Source organism: Anas platyrhynchos, chromosome Z (genome assembly GCF_047663525.1).
Source record: "Anas platyrhynchos isolate ZD024472 breed Pekin duck chromosome Z, IASCAAS_PekinDuck_T2T, whole genome shotgun sequence".
Lineage (NCBI taxonomy): Eukaryota > Metazoa > Chordata > Aves > Anseriformes > Anatidae > Anas > Anas platyrhynchos.
This window is the reverse complement of record NC_092621.1, coordinates 26,756,720-26,771,468: the sequence shown is the minus strand read 5'-3', so window position 1 is coordinate 26,771,468 and position 14,749 is coordinate 26,756,720.

Below are 14,749 nucleotides of genomic sequence, written 5' to 3'. Positions count from 1 at the left end.
AGTGTAAGCCAGCAGCTGATCTGCTCTAAACTAACAGCCATAACTGGAAAATACCTTTCCCTCCACACCAACACTAAGCCTTTGCAGACACTTAGAAAGTACCTGTGATCCACCTGAGTGCCCTCAAGTGCATTGGTCCCTTTCTGCTTTGCAGAGAAACCTTCATCTGCAACACCATTGGGGTTCATAGCCTCACTGCCTTTCAGGCTTGAGACCATAAAACACAGTTCCCACATGATTTCAAGACAGGTTTCTGAAAAAGATTTGTCCCTTGATACCTATCCTTGGGCAAAAAAAGGATAACCTTTACTCCTTCATGTCACCTTTATCTTCACTAAGTCCCCAATACTGGTAGTATTGAATGCAATTAGAGATTCACCCTCCTTCTTCTCACAGTTAACATGAGTTCAACATTTTCTTCAAAATGGGCCTGAGGCAACTTGTAACTTTTTTGGAAGCCTACGGAATAGTCAATGGATCTTAGTGTAATAAGCCAGGCTACTCTTAGAAAGAAGGGGAAAGACAAAGTGACTAAAAAGCAGAGGCAGATTTTATAATGGAGAACAGAGAAGATCAAGAGAGAAGTTCTTCTGTGCCTGTTGGATTCACTGGCCTCATCCATGTAAAACACATCAGGAGTTTCAGCCTAGAGAAGAGGAGGCTCAGGGGTGACCTTATTGCTCTGTATAAGTACATTAAAGGAGGCTGTAGTGAGGTGGGGGTTGGCCTGTTCTCCCATGTGCCTGGTGACAGGACGAGGGGGAATGGGCTAAAGTTACGCCAGGGGAGTTTTAGGTTAGATGTTAGGAAGAATTTCTTTACTGAAAGGGTTGTTAGGCACTGGAACGGGCTGCCCAGGGAGGTGGTGGAGTCACCATCCCTGGAAGTCTTCAAAAGACGTTTAGATGTAGAGCTTAGGGATGTGGTTTAGTGGGGACAGTTAGTGTTAGGTTAGAGGTTGGACTCGATGATCTTGAGGTCTCTTCCAACCTAGAAATTCTGTGATTCTGTGAGTTTGCATCACATTTCTTATCCTTGGAAAGGCATGGTTAGGTAGGACGTAGTGGTGAGTTACTCCTGGGAGAGGTGTAAGTTCTGAGTTATATGACTGCCCTGAATTCATCCTGTCGCACTAGCTGCATAACACTCAATGCCCCAGAGCTTCCCCCTCACGCATGGCTGTGAGTTGCTTTTGCAATATCAGTGACCTGAATATATGAGAGCAAAACTCTCAGAGAGAATTAGATTCAAGAAGCATGAAACTTCCCAGGAATCTGAAAGAGTTGGCATTTAGGCCTTCATGGCCCACTAGAGCCAGTTAAAAGGTCAGAAATAAAAGGTTACTGACCTGTAGATTTTCTTGAGACTCAGAGGGCACCATGACTTCAGCCCTGGAGTCCTTCTCATAACACAGGGATCACAAAGGAGTTTGCAGGTCACCAACCCCACAGCATATGAAATCAGGAAAATGACCAGTAAATTTAGTCTGCTTTTTATTTGATTGCCATTGAATTTAAATACATTACTAAGCAATTATGGCTAATTGGGAAAGCTCCTGAAGGGCACTAGTAATTTTCCTCACTGGAAAAAATACTGAAGGACATTCTGTGACCTAAGTTATATAACCAGTCAAATTATAAGATCATAAATGTCCTACCTGACTCTACAATGAATCTGTTGAATCTGTTCATATGAATCTGTTGCTTCCCTATAGTGAGGTAAAACTCGCTGTGTCTAATTTTAGTTTTCCCTATATCCTTTAAACTGTATGTCTGAAGAGATCCTGGAAACCTACACTGTTACCCTCTCTTCAAACACAGTCCATACAACAAATCATATTATTGTACATTACACACAAAAAGGGTTTGTTCTTGACATGTTGCCAAGAAAGCTTGAGAACACAAGTCTGTATCACTTTGATCATGAAAGACAAGTGGTTCCAGTTATTTGAAACTGTATTTGACAGGATGGAAGTAAGATAGGAAGTGAAATGTTAAACTCCACTCTAAAGATCAATGCTTTAAGAACACGTAAGGAAAACAGAATAAAAGAAGTGGATTTTCAAAGGGCAATACAGAACAGACAGGAAAAGAGTCTGGCATGAATTTTATTCAATATCTCTTTAAAAGCCTGGGCATGGTGCAAGTAAACTCTTGATTGTTGCTGTGCTCAAAGCACCCTCGCTAATTCTAGAAAGCCACTCACTGGCAACAGCAGATTTCTGGTGTTTTAACAGTGCTAATTGGCATCAAAACGTTGCCGCAGCTCTATGAGCACCTCTTCACACAGATTCTTCCATCACAGTGACTAAACCCTTGAAGTCAGTAGAATTAGTCCCGATCCATGTTGGTGGAAACAGAAAGAGAATCAGCAACTTGTCCCTTCAAGTGATAATCCTTGTAATCATCTTTTCCAAACAGGAAGGCAAAGGCCACTGCTGAAGAAGTTACCTCAACTTTCAGATGGACTTTGAATACTTCACACACAAAGGAAAGCCTTAGAGAATGACATCAGACGCGAATGTTTGTTTTAGTGTGGTTCTCCTGACATTACTGAGCAACTCAAATTTTGCTTCAGGCCAAAAGCGTATTACACAGATGAAAGACTAATAGCTTATCTAGCCAGCCTGATGACTATTGGAATAGAGCTGAGCAGGAGCAAATTTCTTAAATGGAAATAGTTGCGATCTTTTAAAAGATTCAAAGAGCTGAGGAATCCTTTGTGTTTTTCTCCATACAAAGCTTATTTTTTAAAGGCCATTAACAGCTAATATATTTATCAGACAGAAGCAGGCATTGTTGTGACTGCTGTTTTTATGATACTCTCAAAGTAAGCTGGATCAATAACTGTAGAAGCACTCGTCTTTCCTCTAGCCAAGAGAAGATATATTTGAAGCACTAACTAGTTTAGTTCCCACTACTATGGATTCTTTCATGTGAAAGAGCAATGCAATGCAACATAACACAAAGCGGATGCCATAGCCATTAACACTTCCTCTATTCTCCTTTGTACTTCTGTGGATACTGAGGACAAGGGCAAGTAACAATTAACTACAGAATACCAAGCTAGCGGTCACCATTTTTCCCTAGAGAAACTGTCCCTTTATGTGTTTCCATCCTGCAATATCACTTGGTGAATGTGAACTGGTTCATTCATTTTTCATCAAAGGACACAATTTCAAAATACCTCACCCTTAGCATAGAGGAGAAACAGGTCTGGGAACATGCAGACCAGAAGATGCAGAGCAACCTGTTATCTACAGTGACTTCTTCACATACCCCCAGTTTGAGAACTTTCATGCAGTTCTGAAGTATGGACACTAGCCTACCAGAAATTTATTTTCAGCTCACATATGAGAAGCAACAGCCTTCAGTCAATTCTAAGCAGGGACAAAGGAACCCTTAGCCTAAGCCATCAACCTTTCTGCTATTGATTTCTGCTAAGGAAATCAGTTTCAGTTGTTATCTCTTTTTCTTCCTTCAGTGAATACTTGATCATAATTCCTTTGAAATCAAAGTTCACATCAACATTTGTGATATGAAGCATGGAATAAAATATTAAAACATCAGGAGCTGCTGTAGAGATCTCTGATACAAAGTCAATCACACACCATTGTAGCAGATGCTGACATATTCTGTGACCTGCTTTCACTTTGAGCAGCTAGGTCTGAGCTGATTTTGGAGAAGAAGGGAAAATAGGACACCCTGATTATGTCCCACCAAGGAGAATACAAGAACTACCACAACTGGAAATGTGTAAGGAGACCTCAGAATGAGTATTTAAGAATCAATAACCCTGGCCTGATGACCGTAACTACTCTGCAATAGAGTAAAAGCAGTAACCAAAATGTATCTCCATCTGATTTTTGCATTGTTTCATTACACTCTGACAATACTCATTGTTTCTCTGTGCTGAGCATCTTTCTTGGGGCATAGGAATCATCTTTTGTTCCATGCTGGAACATCTCCATGTACCAGGCAGATTTTGTTCTGTGGGGTGAGATATCTAGACATATGGTATTACAACAATAAGAAATTAATTTTGCTTTTGTTGTATTTCATAATAGTGAAAGATATTGCAAACATTAATCCTAGCTATGATACAAAGCCAGCAGGCCTGGATCTCCTCTATTTGCATTGTTTCTCACCATTTAGTATTGAATACCACACTCCGTTCCTTTCCTGTCCCACAACACCCATAGATCCTCTTTTTCCCTTCCATAATTTGACCATTAGTAACAGCTGAAATCCTTATCCTCCACGTTTTATTATTTACTAGCTGTTTTCAAGCTGTAAGCTGAAAGCAGAGCTGGCTGAGAGATACCCTGAAGCAGAAAGAGAAAAAGCAGGAGACCACTCCTCTAAGGAAAGATCCAAAAGATCTCACTGTGTTTCTCCACAGCTGTTTGAGTTGCACATTTTCTTCCTGCTCTCTTAGCTCTTCTCAATCCTTTGCTTGTAGAGTTGGGGATTTGGACACTGCTGCAGCTGACCATTAGCCCACTGGTCTAACCCCAGGCACCAGTGCTGCTCAATAATTCTTGAAACAGAAGTAAAGGTTCATCCTAGTGCACCATGGCGGTGACTGGAGCAATAGGGGTATTTTCACACAGATTCATCCAACAATGCTAGCATATAACTATTTAAAATGTTCTCTGAATTGCAGCAACTGGTCAAACCTGTTCTAACAGCTTCTGGCTTTGAGAGCAAGCAACTCAAACCAGAGAAGCTGCTGCTGGAGGGGATCCAGTGTTTCAAATGGATTTATTTTACACCGATTTGGGCTTTCTCCAGGCAAGTATAAATGATTTGGGGGACAGGGCAAAGTCCTACAGCTATCTTCCCAACTCAATCATCATTCTCAGTTTGCAGTTTTCAATGCAATTTTTTTCTCACCTTAGGAAAACATATCAGTGTAAGCAGAGTGCATATTCCCACTAGGTATTTTAACATAAGCTGTTAATGAGTTGTGACTTCCTTATGCAGTCAGGCAGAGAAGACTTGTTTCACACTAAGCAGGTAAGCAAAATTTAAAACAGATGGTTCCAACAAGGAGGGGCACTGACAGAAGCAGGATTAACATAATTTTATAAATCTAAGTAGGGGCTCAAAGCATGGCAGGAAGGTAGCAATACATTGACAACCTTCAGTGCTCACTTGAAAGACAAGACAAGGAGCTCACCACCCGGGGTCCTAGACAGATGTTCTTAAGACGTTTTTGGAACTACTTACAGATATTTACCCAGAGCTACCATTTAATATATTAAGGTTCTTGGTCAACTTTCTGCTTGTACGGTTGGACTGTAAAGACAATCCGCCAGGCATTAATCGCATAACAAGGAGAAATCAACCATAAAAAGAAGACCGCTTTAAATTTCTCGAGCCATCATGTGAATCCAATTTCACTTGCATTTCCAGTTCAAACAACAGCACTACATGGATATGTGGATTTAAACAAGTTTTCCCTTTAGTAATAGCAGCTTCAGTTGGAATGGAAGGATGATGCAAATTAAAGTTTTTCGTAACTCTTTACCAGCACCTCACATCGCTTAAACAAGTAGCAAACTGGTATTTGCAATCAAACTTAAATCTGGTTCCAGTAATTAAAGGGATCATCTAAATCTCCTCCTCAGTGTCAAGAGACTCTATTTACTAGTTAATTAAAGACTGTTTCTTAAGCTCTTTCAGAACAGACATTAAAAAAAAGACTGAGAATATAGGGGTGAAATTACTGGTTAGACTCTAACCAAGAACAAAGTTTTACATTATTCCACTAGTTCATGAGTGCCTGTGTTTTTGAAATGTCTTCTCTCCTTTGATATACCTGAGGGTGAGAAAGAAAGTGCATGTTCCCTAATGGCTACATGGGTACAATGGCGCTTACCAGAGCCCCCTCCTTGTCTGTGGTGTGCAGGCTGCATGGCAGATCACTTCATTATCAGTGAGGTAGTGGACCCTGAGCATACTCCAGATCTCCAGGGACCTGTTGTATGAGGGAGGGGGTAAGGATTATAAGGGGCAGATTTGCACATTTACAGTATTAGCAAAACTTTATGCTGTCAGAGTGATCAAGGAAAAAATACTTACATGGCATCTTTAAACATCAGAATTAGTTCACTTTAAACAAACTTTCCAAGTTTCGTTCTAGCCGTTGAGTAAGGGTGGTCCAGCAATCTGGGTGTTGTTTAAAGCTCTGGAAGATTAGTCTTTGTTTCCTTCCAATGCTACAAACTTCTTTTGCAGCCCCTTGTTATCACAGCGTAAGGCACAGTACAAATTACAGCTTACATACTTACTCTCATGTGACTCCCTACACTGAAGCCATTGCTCTGCAGAATTACCTTGCATACACAAGACTCTCTGTCCCTCTTTGCCATCGCATAGCACGAAGCCTTCCCTCACGGACCTCTTATACAAATAAATACCCTAGAAACCATCAGGTTTCTGGGAACCATTCCAGCGGACACTGCACAGGTATTTCTGCCAGAGGAATGGACTCGGGCCCTTCTTGGATCCTAGCATTAAGTGCAAAATCAAACTTTCCAAAACCACTTTCTTAAAATATTTTGCTAATGTATCTAATCAGTTAAAAGTAACTTCTTGCATACTCTGTGCTGAGTTGTCTGTTGGGTGTCATTCAGTCAGACAGAAGTGAGTCTGTCTTGGAGCAGGAAAACCTGCCCCAAGCCAACAAGCAGCACTGTGCACACGTTTGTACAGTTCAAGTACAAGCAACTACTGCTTCAGCAAATGTGCTGTGATCCTTTCAGGTTGGAAATTAGGAGAAATTTCTTCTCAGAAGTGTAGTCAGGTATTGTAACGGGTTGCCCAGGGAGGTGGTGGAGTCACCATCCCTGGGGGTGTTCAAGGAAAGGTTGGGCCTGGTGCTTAGGGACATGGTTTAGTGGGTGACATTGGTGGTAGGGTGACGGTTGGACCAGATGATTTTGGAGGTCTTTTCCAATCCTAATTATTCTGTGATTCTGTGAGCCTCTGCAAGACTTAATGCCTCAGATTTAGTGTCATGTTATTGACTCCCACACAGCTTTCAGTCAATTCAGGCCATGAAAAGAAGTTACAGCCTAGCCACAATATATTGTATAGACTTGGCAATTCTCTCCTGTTTGCTGTTAAAAAAAAAAAATCTCCAGCATCCTTCCTTGTAAATGTCAAACTCTGGAGGTTTGTAGTAGTTTTCTGCATCGTAAAATGTTCAATTTGACAGTACTTTTCTACCTCACAGCCAGGATTAGAAATATTTAATCAGTTCCAATGTGCATGTCTGCCCTGTCCTATACAGCTTCTCACAGCATCTTTATCAGCATAAGACCAAGTGAATTCGAGCACTGTTCTGAGCACACGAGTGTTGTGATGAGAGCTGAGCAAAACACCCCGGCAAGGGGTGTTTTGCAGGTATACACCTGTATTTACACATGCACATGTACACACAGGCTGTGTACATATACCATATTTTGGTTTAGAGAACGTGAGGAAATGAGAGCATGAAGGCAGCATAATGAGTCTTTGATTCAAATGAAGTTTGAATCAAAAACCCCATTCCCACTTCCTCCCCCCACTCATGCCAGTTATTCCTTCTGACAAGTGCCCTCTCCTGCCTGTGTTGTCCTAACTTTCCTTTAGATAGAGCTCTGGAAGCAATGTAAGCTGCTGCTCAGTACCTGCACACACTGATAAAAATGGTGCACTGCAAGAACCACAAGCTACAATGAAGCTTCAGCCTTTGACTACTGCAATAGTTTAGCAGGTAGCCATGAAACCAGGATAACATGATTCAAAAACATCTTAATAACTTGCATTGTGTACCTGGATCAGATGCTTTTTTTTTTTTTTTTTTTCCCATAGCTTAAATCTTGATGAGCATATCGGAATAGATGCTGCTTAAAAGACTTAAGATGCTCCAGAGACTTAAGGCAGCTTGTATGGTGGTGCTGGCTGTGCTGGCTGCATTCAGACTCATAGATTCTGCACAGAACTACATTCCCTGTCTTCGGCAGGCCCTCTGCATTGTGTCCAGCCCTTGCCATCTCAAACACATGTGCTTTTCCAGCACACCTAGTCTACTGTCTTCCTCCTCCAACTTGCACATCTTCCTGTCCTCTGCATGGTCCTGGCTGTCAGAGTGTTTCTTTCTCTTCCAGCTAGGTTAGATTTAGGAAAGTTCTACCTCAGCCTTCTCCCCACATATCTCCTTTCAGTCATTCTGCTTATTTAATCCTCCCTTTGGACTCCTTTCTCATCCATAGCAGGGAAGTGTGACAGACAAGTAAATCTTCAGCTGTCATCGCTTCTTCCCTGGTGAGAAGAAGGACTGACAACCTGTCCTTTTCCCACGGCAAAGCAAACTACAACCTATGGGCTATGCGTTTGCCAGTACATTAAACCTCTAATCTGTACTGTTTAACTGTTACAACAGGTCTTGCCATACTTTCTGCAGGAGCTAGTTAGCACTCTCCTAAATATTACATATTTGTTTACATTACTGATTGATTAGCAGGTTCTGTTCTTGTAAGAGGACGTTTGTTGCATACTTTACTATGGTAATGATCTATTGCAATTCACTGATCAAAATCTGGTCACTACCTGCAAAAAGCAAACCCTGCTGTGGTTAAAGCTAGCCAAGTGCTATGCCATGCAGCTCCTTCATGGGAGGCAGCCTGCTCTGTTTGTGTAAGTCACTCCAACGCCCAGCATCAATCAAGAGGTGAAAGATACTGATGAAGGGCACCTTTCATAACCTTTCCTCATCCCACTATTTTCTCAGCCCTTTCTTTCTCCTCTGGGAAACAAAGCACCCTTCTGCTTTTGTCCCAAATTCTCTCCCAAAGTACATTTCCCAGCAGTTTCTAACAAAGTCTGTCCTTCCTTTTAGAGCACATCATCATCTGGTGGCCAAAACAGTCAGAAAGTTATGGAACTTCTTTCCTTTAAATTTTCACAGGATGGAGCACGAAGAGATCACAGTGTCCCCTCTGTGTGACCAAGTGCAGTCCTGCAGAGGCAGTCAGACAGTGCCTGAACTCCTCTTTGCTGACAGCAGGTATAACCAAGCAGTACTAGCCACTCTTTCACCACAACTATTCAACACCCTGTCATGAAGTAGGCATAAAATCTCACCTACTCAAAGCATGTCTTGAGCATTTAGAAAATTCAAGTATGAGGCATCAGCTAAATAAAAATTCTGAAAAAGGGAGTATATAACATGAAGGCTACTATAGAAAACTGCATCTAAAACTTCAGGAAAGAGGTCCAAATAAAAGAAAAAGGCTTATTTAGGCTTTTGTTTGTTTGCTTACATGTCAGTGTAACCTTTCACATCAGCTCCACATCTAACTGGTTGCACATCCTTGGGTGGATCTCTTAAATTCTGAATTTCAGTTCCCAGACACATTCAAATATCGCTTGCTGTTTTCCAAGTTTCCATTTTCCAAGTTTCCATTGCCCTAGAAGCATAGAGGAAGATGAGTGAGATGTGTTACACTCACAACAACTAACATTTAAAGGCATTGTATGATACAACGAAGATAATGAGACTAAATTTTATAGAGTTAAGGCTGCTTCCAGATGGGAGAGACCTACTTCTTGTCCTTTAGAAATTGTACAAGAAATTGTACAAGAAGTCAGTTACTTCCACTCATTCAGTTTTCATAACCAAAATGAACAGGTTTCACTTGATTCTACTGGGTGTATACTTAAGACTTTTAATGATAACATTTAGACCTTGAAGCTCACAGGTTTTGCAGTCAGGCACTAGTCCTGACCAGTGGACACAACTTAGTGTAATGCTTCATTTTCACAGAGTGCAAATAACTGCAAATTTTAAAACAACAAAGCTTGGGGAAGTTATCAGCTTAAGAGGATTTGAAGTTTCTCAATCTAATAAAGAGACGTTAAACTAATTTAATCATCAAATTCAATGTCTCTAGCAAGTTAGAGATTGTTCCATTGCAAGCAGAGAGATTCCAGTTCCTGAACACCTCCAGCATGGCTTTTATGCAAAATAAACCCTGTAGTGTACAGAGAGGACATGTATGATCAGAGCAAAGTGGGATTGGAGGTGCAACAATGAGATACTCCTAGTATCTCTCTGTAGCTCATTAACCCCATTGAAGCAACTGCCTATGGCATTGTAATAGTGTTTTTAATGCAAAGAGTTAAATCTGAGACTCTAAGACTATTTTTATCACATTTGTGGAATGGTAGATATCTTGAAAAAACAACATTCACATTTTTGGAGAAAAATAATTATTGAGCAAAACTATCATTGGGGAAAAAAAAAAAAAAAAAAAAAAAAAAAAGTGTAAGGTTGTGGCCACAGTTTATGAAAGAGGATAAATCTGAGACTTGAATCTGCAAAGGCTGTTCCCTAGAAAATTCTCCATGCTCTGGATGATATCCTTTACCCAGACAGAGTTTGTCTGAAAGATTGTTTGTAGAAAACAGCCATAATCAAAGCGAATTCCACATTTTTCCCTTTTTCTTTTTTTTTTTTTTTTCTTTTTTCTTTTTGGATCATAGTAAGTCAATGCCAGCAGCATAGTCAAGAGGAAACACAACTACTTCTCTATTTCTGATCTATAACACGGGTTAACTAATCCACTCTTTAATTTACCAGTAAACCAGTGGTTAACCATCTGACAGCCCATCTTGCCTTCATGGCAAATTGTTTTTGTAGCTTTGGTTTGATGATTTAACTAATAACATGTGGAGGCTGAACAGCACTTAATCCAGATCCTTAGAGAAATACAAGGTACTTGGCTACAATTATGCAGTTAAATAAAAACAGTCTTTCAACCTTAAAAATCCTAACAGCACCATTATTGCAGTTTCCCCAGAAGAGGGCTCTTGCAAAGTCTAGGAATCCGCTTCGTCACCCTCCATCTACAGCAGTGTGCTTTGGTTTTTTTTGAGAGTGATTCCAAAGAAGAGCTATGGAGATCTAAAACACAACAGGAAGATTTATGTCTGAGATCATTGTTTGCAAAAAGGTTGATGTGTTCCTTGTTGATTTGCATTTTATCTCTTTGTATTGAGCTGGTGAGTAAACCATCTCTTACTTTCTGTGTCAAACACAATACATTATTTACTCACCTGCTTGTATACTTATTCCTTGTAACAAAGTCTCTCATATTGTCATTTTATAACTTCTAGGCAACACCTTCTCTGCCTACAATACATCAGTGCCATAACAATGCACTGTTGTTGACCATAGGCCTGTGTAAGTCCTGCTCTGTTTCACACACCCAAGTCAGCAAATCATGGAATCACTAAGGTTGGAAAAGACCTCCAGAATCATCTGGTCCAACCATCCCCTACCACCAGTATCACGCAATTTCTTTTGAAGCACTAGGTTTCCAGAAATACACAGAATCAGCTACTGACAGAAAAGGACCTTTAACAATTAATGACAAAAAATATTTCCATTCCAGACCTTTGTGGTGGTTTTACCCAGCTGGGTAGCTGAACTCTACCACAATTGCTCTCTTTCCACCTTCTCAAAGGAACAGAGGGTGAAAATACAATGAAAAAGGGCTCAAGGGTACAGATAAGGACAAAGAGATTGCTCACCAATTACCTTAATGGGCAAAATAGACTACTTGTAGAGAGATTCATATAATTTATTGCCTACCACTGACACGCTAGAGCAGTGAGAAACTGAAAGCAAACTATAAACACCTTCACCCCATCCAGCCTTTTCCACTTCCTCCCCAAGCAGCTCAGGGGAATGAGGAATGGAGACTGCAGTAATCCCTGATGCTTCATCTCCACCACTCCTTCACAATCACTCTCTGCTGCTGCTCCAGCATAGGTTCCCTCCAACACCATCCTTCCCAACCTAATCCTGCATGGGTTTCCCACAGGCAGCAGCTCTCATGGCTCCGTACCACAGGGTCCATCCATCCCCCAAGAGCAAACTGCTCCAGCACGGGTCCCCCACGGCTGGGCGGCAGCTCCCCCCAGACCCCCTGCTCCTGCGGGGGCTCTCCATGGGCCGCAGCCTCCTCCAGGCCACATCCACCTGCTCCACCGGGGGCTCCTCCACCCATGGGGGGGCTGCAGCGTGGAGATCTGCTCCATGTGGGTCCCATGGACTGCAGGGGGACAGCCTGCTCCACCAGGGGCCTCTCCCTGCACAGCCCGCAGGGGAACTGCTGCTGCCTGCCTGCAGCACCTCCTGCCCTCCTGCTGCACTCACCTGTGGGCTGCAGGGCTGCTGCTCACTCCCCTCTCCCAGCAGCTGTTTTTTCCCTTCCTTCAATCTGCTCTCCCACAGGCGCCCAACCAGCATTGCTCCCTGTCTCAGCTCTGTCCAGCAGTGGGTCCCTTTTGGAGCTGTCTGGAGCCAACTCTAATCTGACACGGGGCAGCTGGTGGGCTCTGCTCACAAAGGCCACTCTGGAGCTCCCTGCTACCCAAACCTTATCACACAAACCTGATACAACCTTACATACTTTAATGTATTTGCTAGCCCCAACACTAAAATAACATAAAATAACATAACACAAAAATAAAATAAATAAAATAAAATAAAATAAAATAAAATAAAATAAAATAAAATAAAATAAAATAAAATAAAATAAAATAAAATAAAATAAAATAAAATAAAATAAAATAAAATAATAAAAATAATAATAGTGCATTATCTACCATGTCCGTGGAATATACAAGCTGTCTATGAAATAATACTTATTTCTGGATATCTTCACAATCATAAAAATGGCTGATCTTTATTTTACTACATTCTGGAAATATATTGTAAGGGAAGAAACAGCAGAGTATATCTCTGAAGCCCATATATATGGTTAACATACTCAGGGTTCAGACAGCAAAAATCCTGGTGAAAGAAAACACAATACATAGAGTTTTAAATTTAATAGATTCTGCCTATACCACAAGAAACCATAAATTCAGTAACTGTTTTAAAAAGCATCATTCTGATTTCAAATTAGTAGTAAGTCTTGTTACCTGGAGCATATCTATCTTCTGCTCGTATGTGTAAACCATACCCTGTCATTGTAAACAACTTCAGTAAAACAACATCCTTTCTGCTACAATGCCATTCTAGCATATTTTTTAAAAGAGAGGAGATTTAGTTGTTGTTGATATTATTTTTGTTTGTTTGTTTGTTTGTTTTCCTTTCTATTTTTAAAGCAGAGGTAATGGAAAAGATGTAGTCAACAACCTGATGGGAGCATGTGGGGACAGGCAGACCCTTCATAGTGGTGCCCAGAGACAAGACAGGAGGCAATAGGCACAACCTGAAATACAAGAAGTGTGAACCAAAGGAGTATTTGTCTGCCCCAGCCTGACAATAGCCCTCATCCACAAACTGGATCCTGAGCCATGATTAGTGCTGGCAGAGTGTTCACCAAGCACGTCTACGTCAGAGGTGCTGCTGGAGTTCAAGAGCACCAGAGAATGGGTGAGTCACTGATTGTCATGGCTATAAGAATGGAAAGAAATAAATTTAAGTTCTTTGCATTTAATTATTCAAAAATATTACGAAGTTTCAGACTCAGCTGTCAAAATCACTAAGTAGCTACTCTACTCCTATTTATTCATAGAAGAAAAAGTACCATAATTTCTCCATCTGCCAGTACAATTCTTGGCAACCTGCTGGAAAGTATTTTATACATTTTTTTAATACACACATGTCTATTTAGATAAGGTACATTTGAGTGAACACATATTATGTTTCTGCTTTTTATCCTGTATAGAAATTAATATATAATTCTAAATAAATTCTATATATGTGTACTGGGTCTGACTGGGATGGAGTTAACTTTCCCTGAAGCAATCTACAACTATTAAAATTGTAATGTGTACATGCTTGGTATTAGGTCTTTCCAAGCCATCTTTGTTTCTCTCTTTCTATTGCAGTTCAAGTGCCATTAGGAGCAAGTAATCTCCACTTTTCACATGAGTAATTTTTGATGCCCTTGATAAAACAGTTTGGCCACCTCCTAAACCTTAATATCAGTACCCTGCCCTGCTACATCATTAAATTGCTTCTTATTAGTGTGACCACAGTCCTGCAAGTCACACACGCTAACCTTATGCACTCTGACTGAATCCACTGAATTTAAACGGAGTACTCAGACAGTGTAAAGTGAAACACGTGCAGATGTGTTTGCAAGGTAAAATCTATAGCTGAGACAGAAGAGGAAATCTAGGGCATTTTATATGGACAAATAATTAACAGTTATTAATCTGAATATTTCAACAACAAAAAAAAAAAACTTTACTTTAGAGATAAAAATAAATCTTTTTTAATTATTATTCCAATTAAGTTTAAAAACATTTTTGCATATTTTATTTAAAAATTCTTGGTATGTTTTTTGACTGTACAATTGTCCAAACATCCGGCTTATTTACCTCCAAACTTTCAAAGCACAATCAAGTACAAATATGCCAGGTTTTGATGGTTTTTTTTGTTTTGTTTTGTTTTGTTTGTTTGTTTGTTTGTTTAGCCATATATATATATATTTCATTACCACTTTGAAATGATTTAGAACAGCAGGAAGGGATGACTTGTTCTTCCAAGGACCATAGAAGAAGCAAGAAGTGAGGGATGAAACTCCAGCAGAATAAGGCGTTTCCTGGGAGTCTTTGCCAGGGCTGCCTTTGGCCATGGCTGCAGATCATAGAATCACAGAATGGTTTGGGTTGGAAGGAACCTTAAAGACCTTCCAGTTCCAACCCCCCTGCCATGGGCAGGGACACCTCCCACT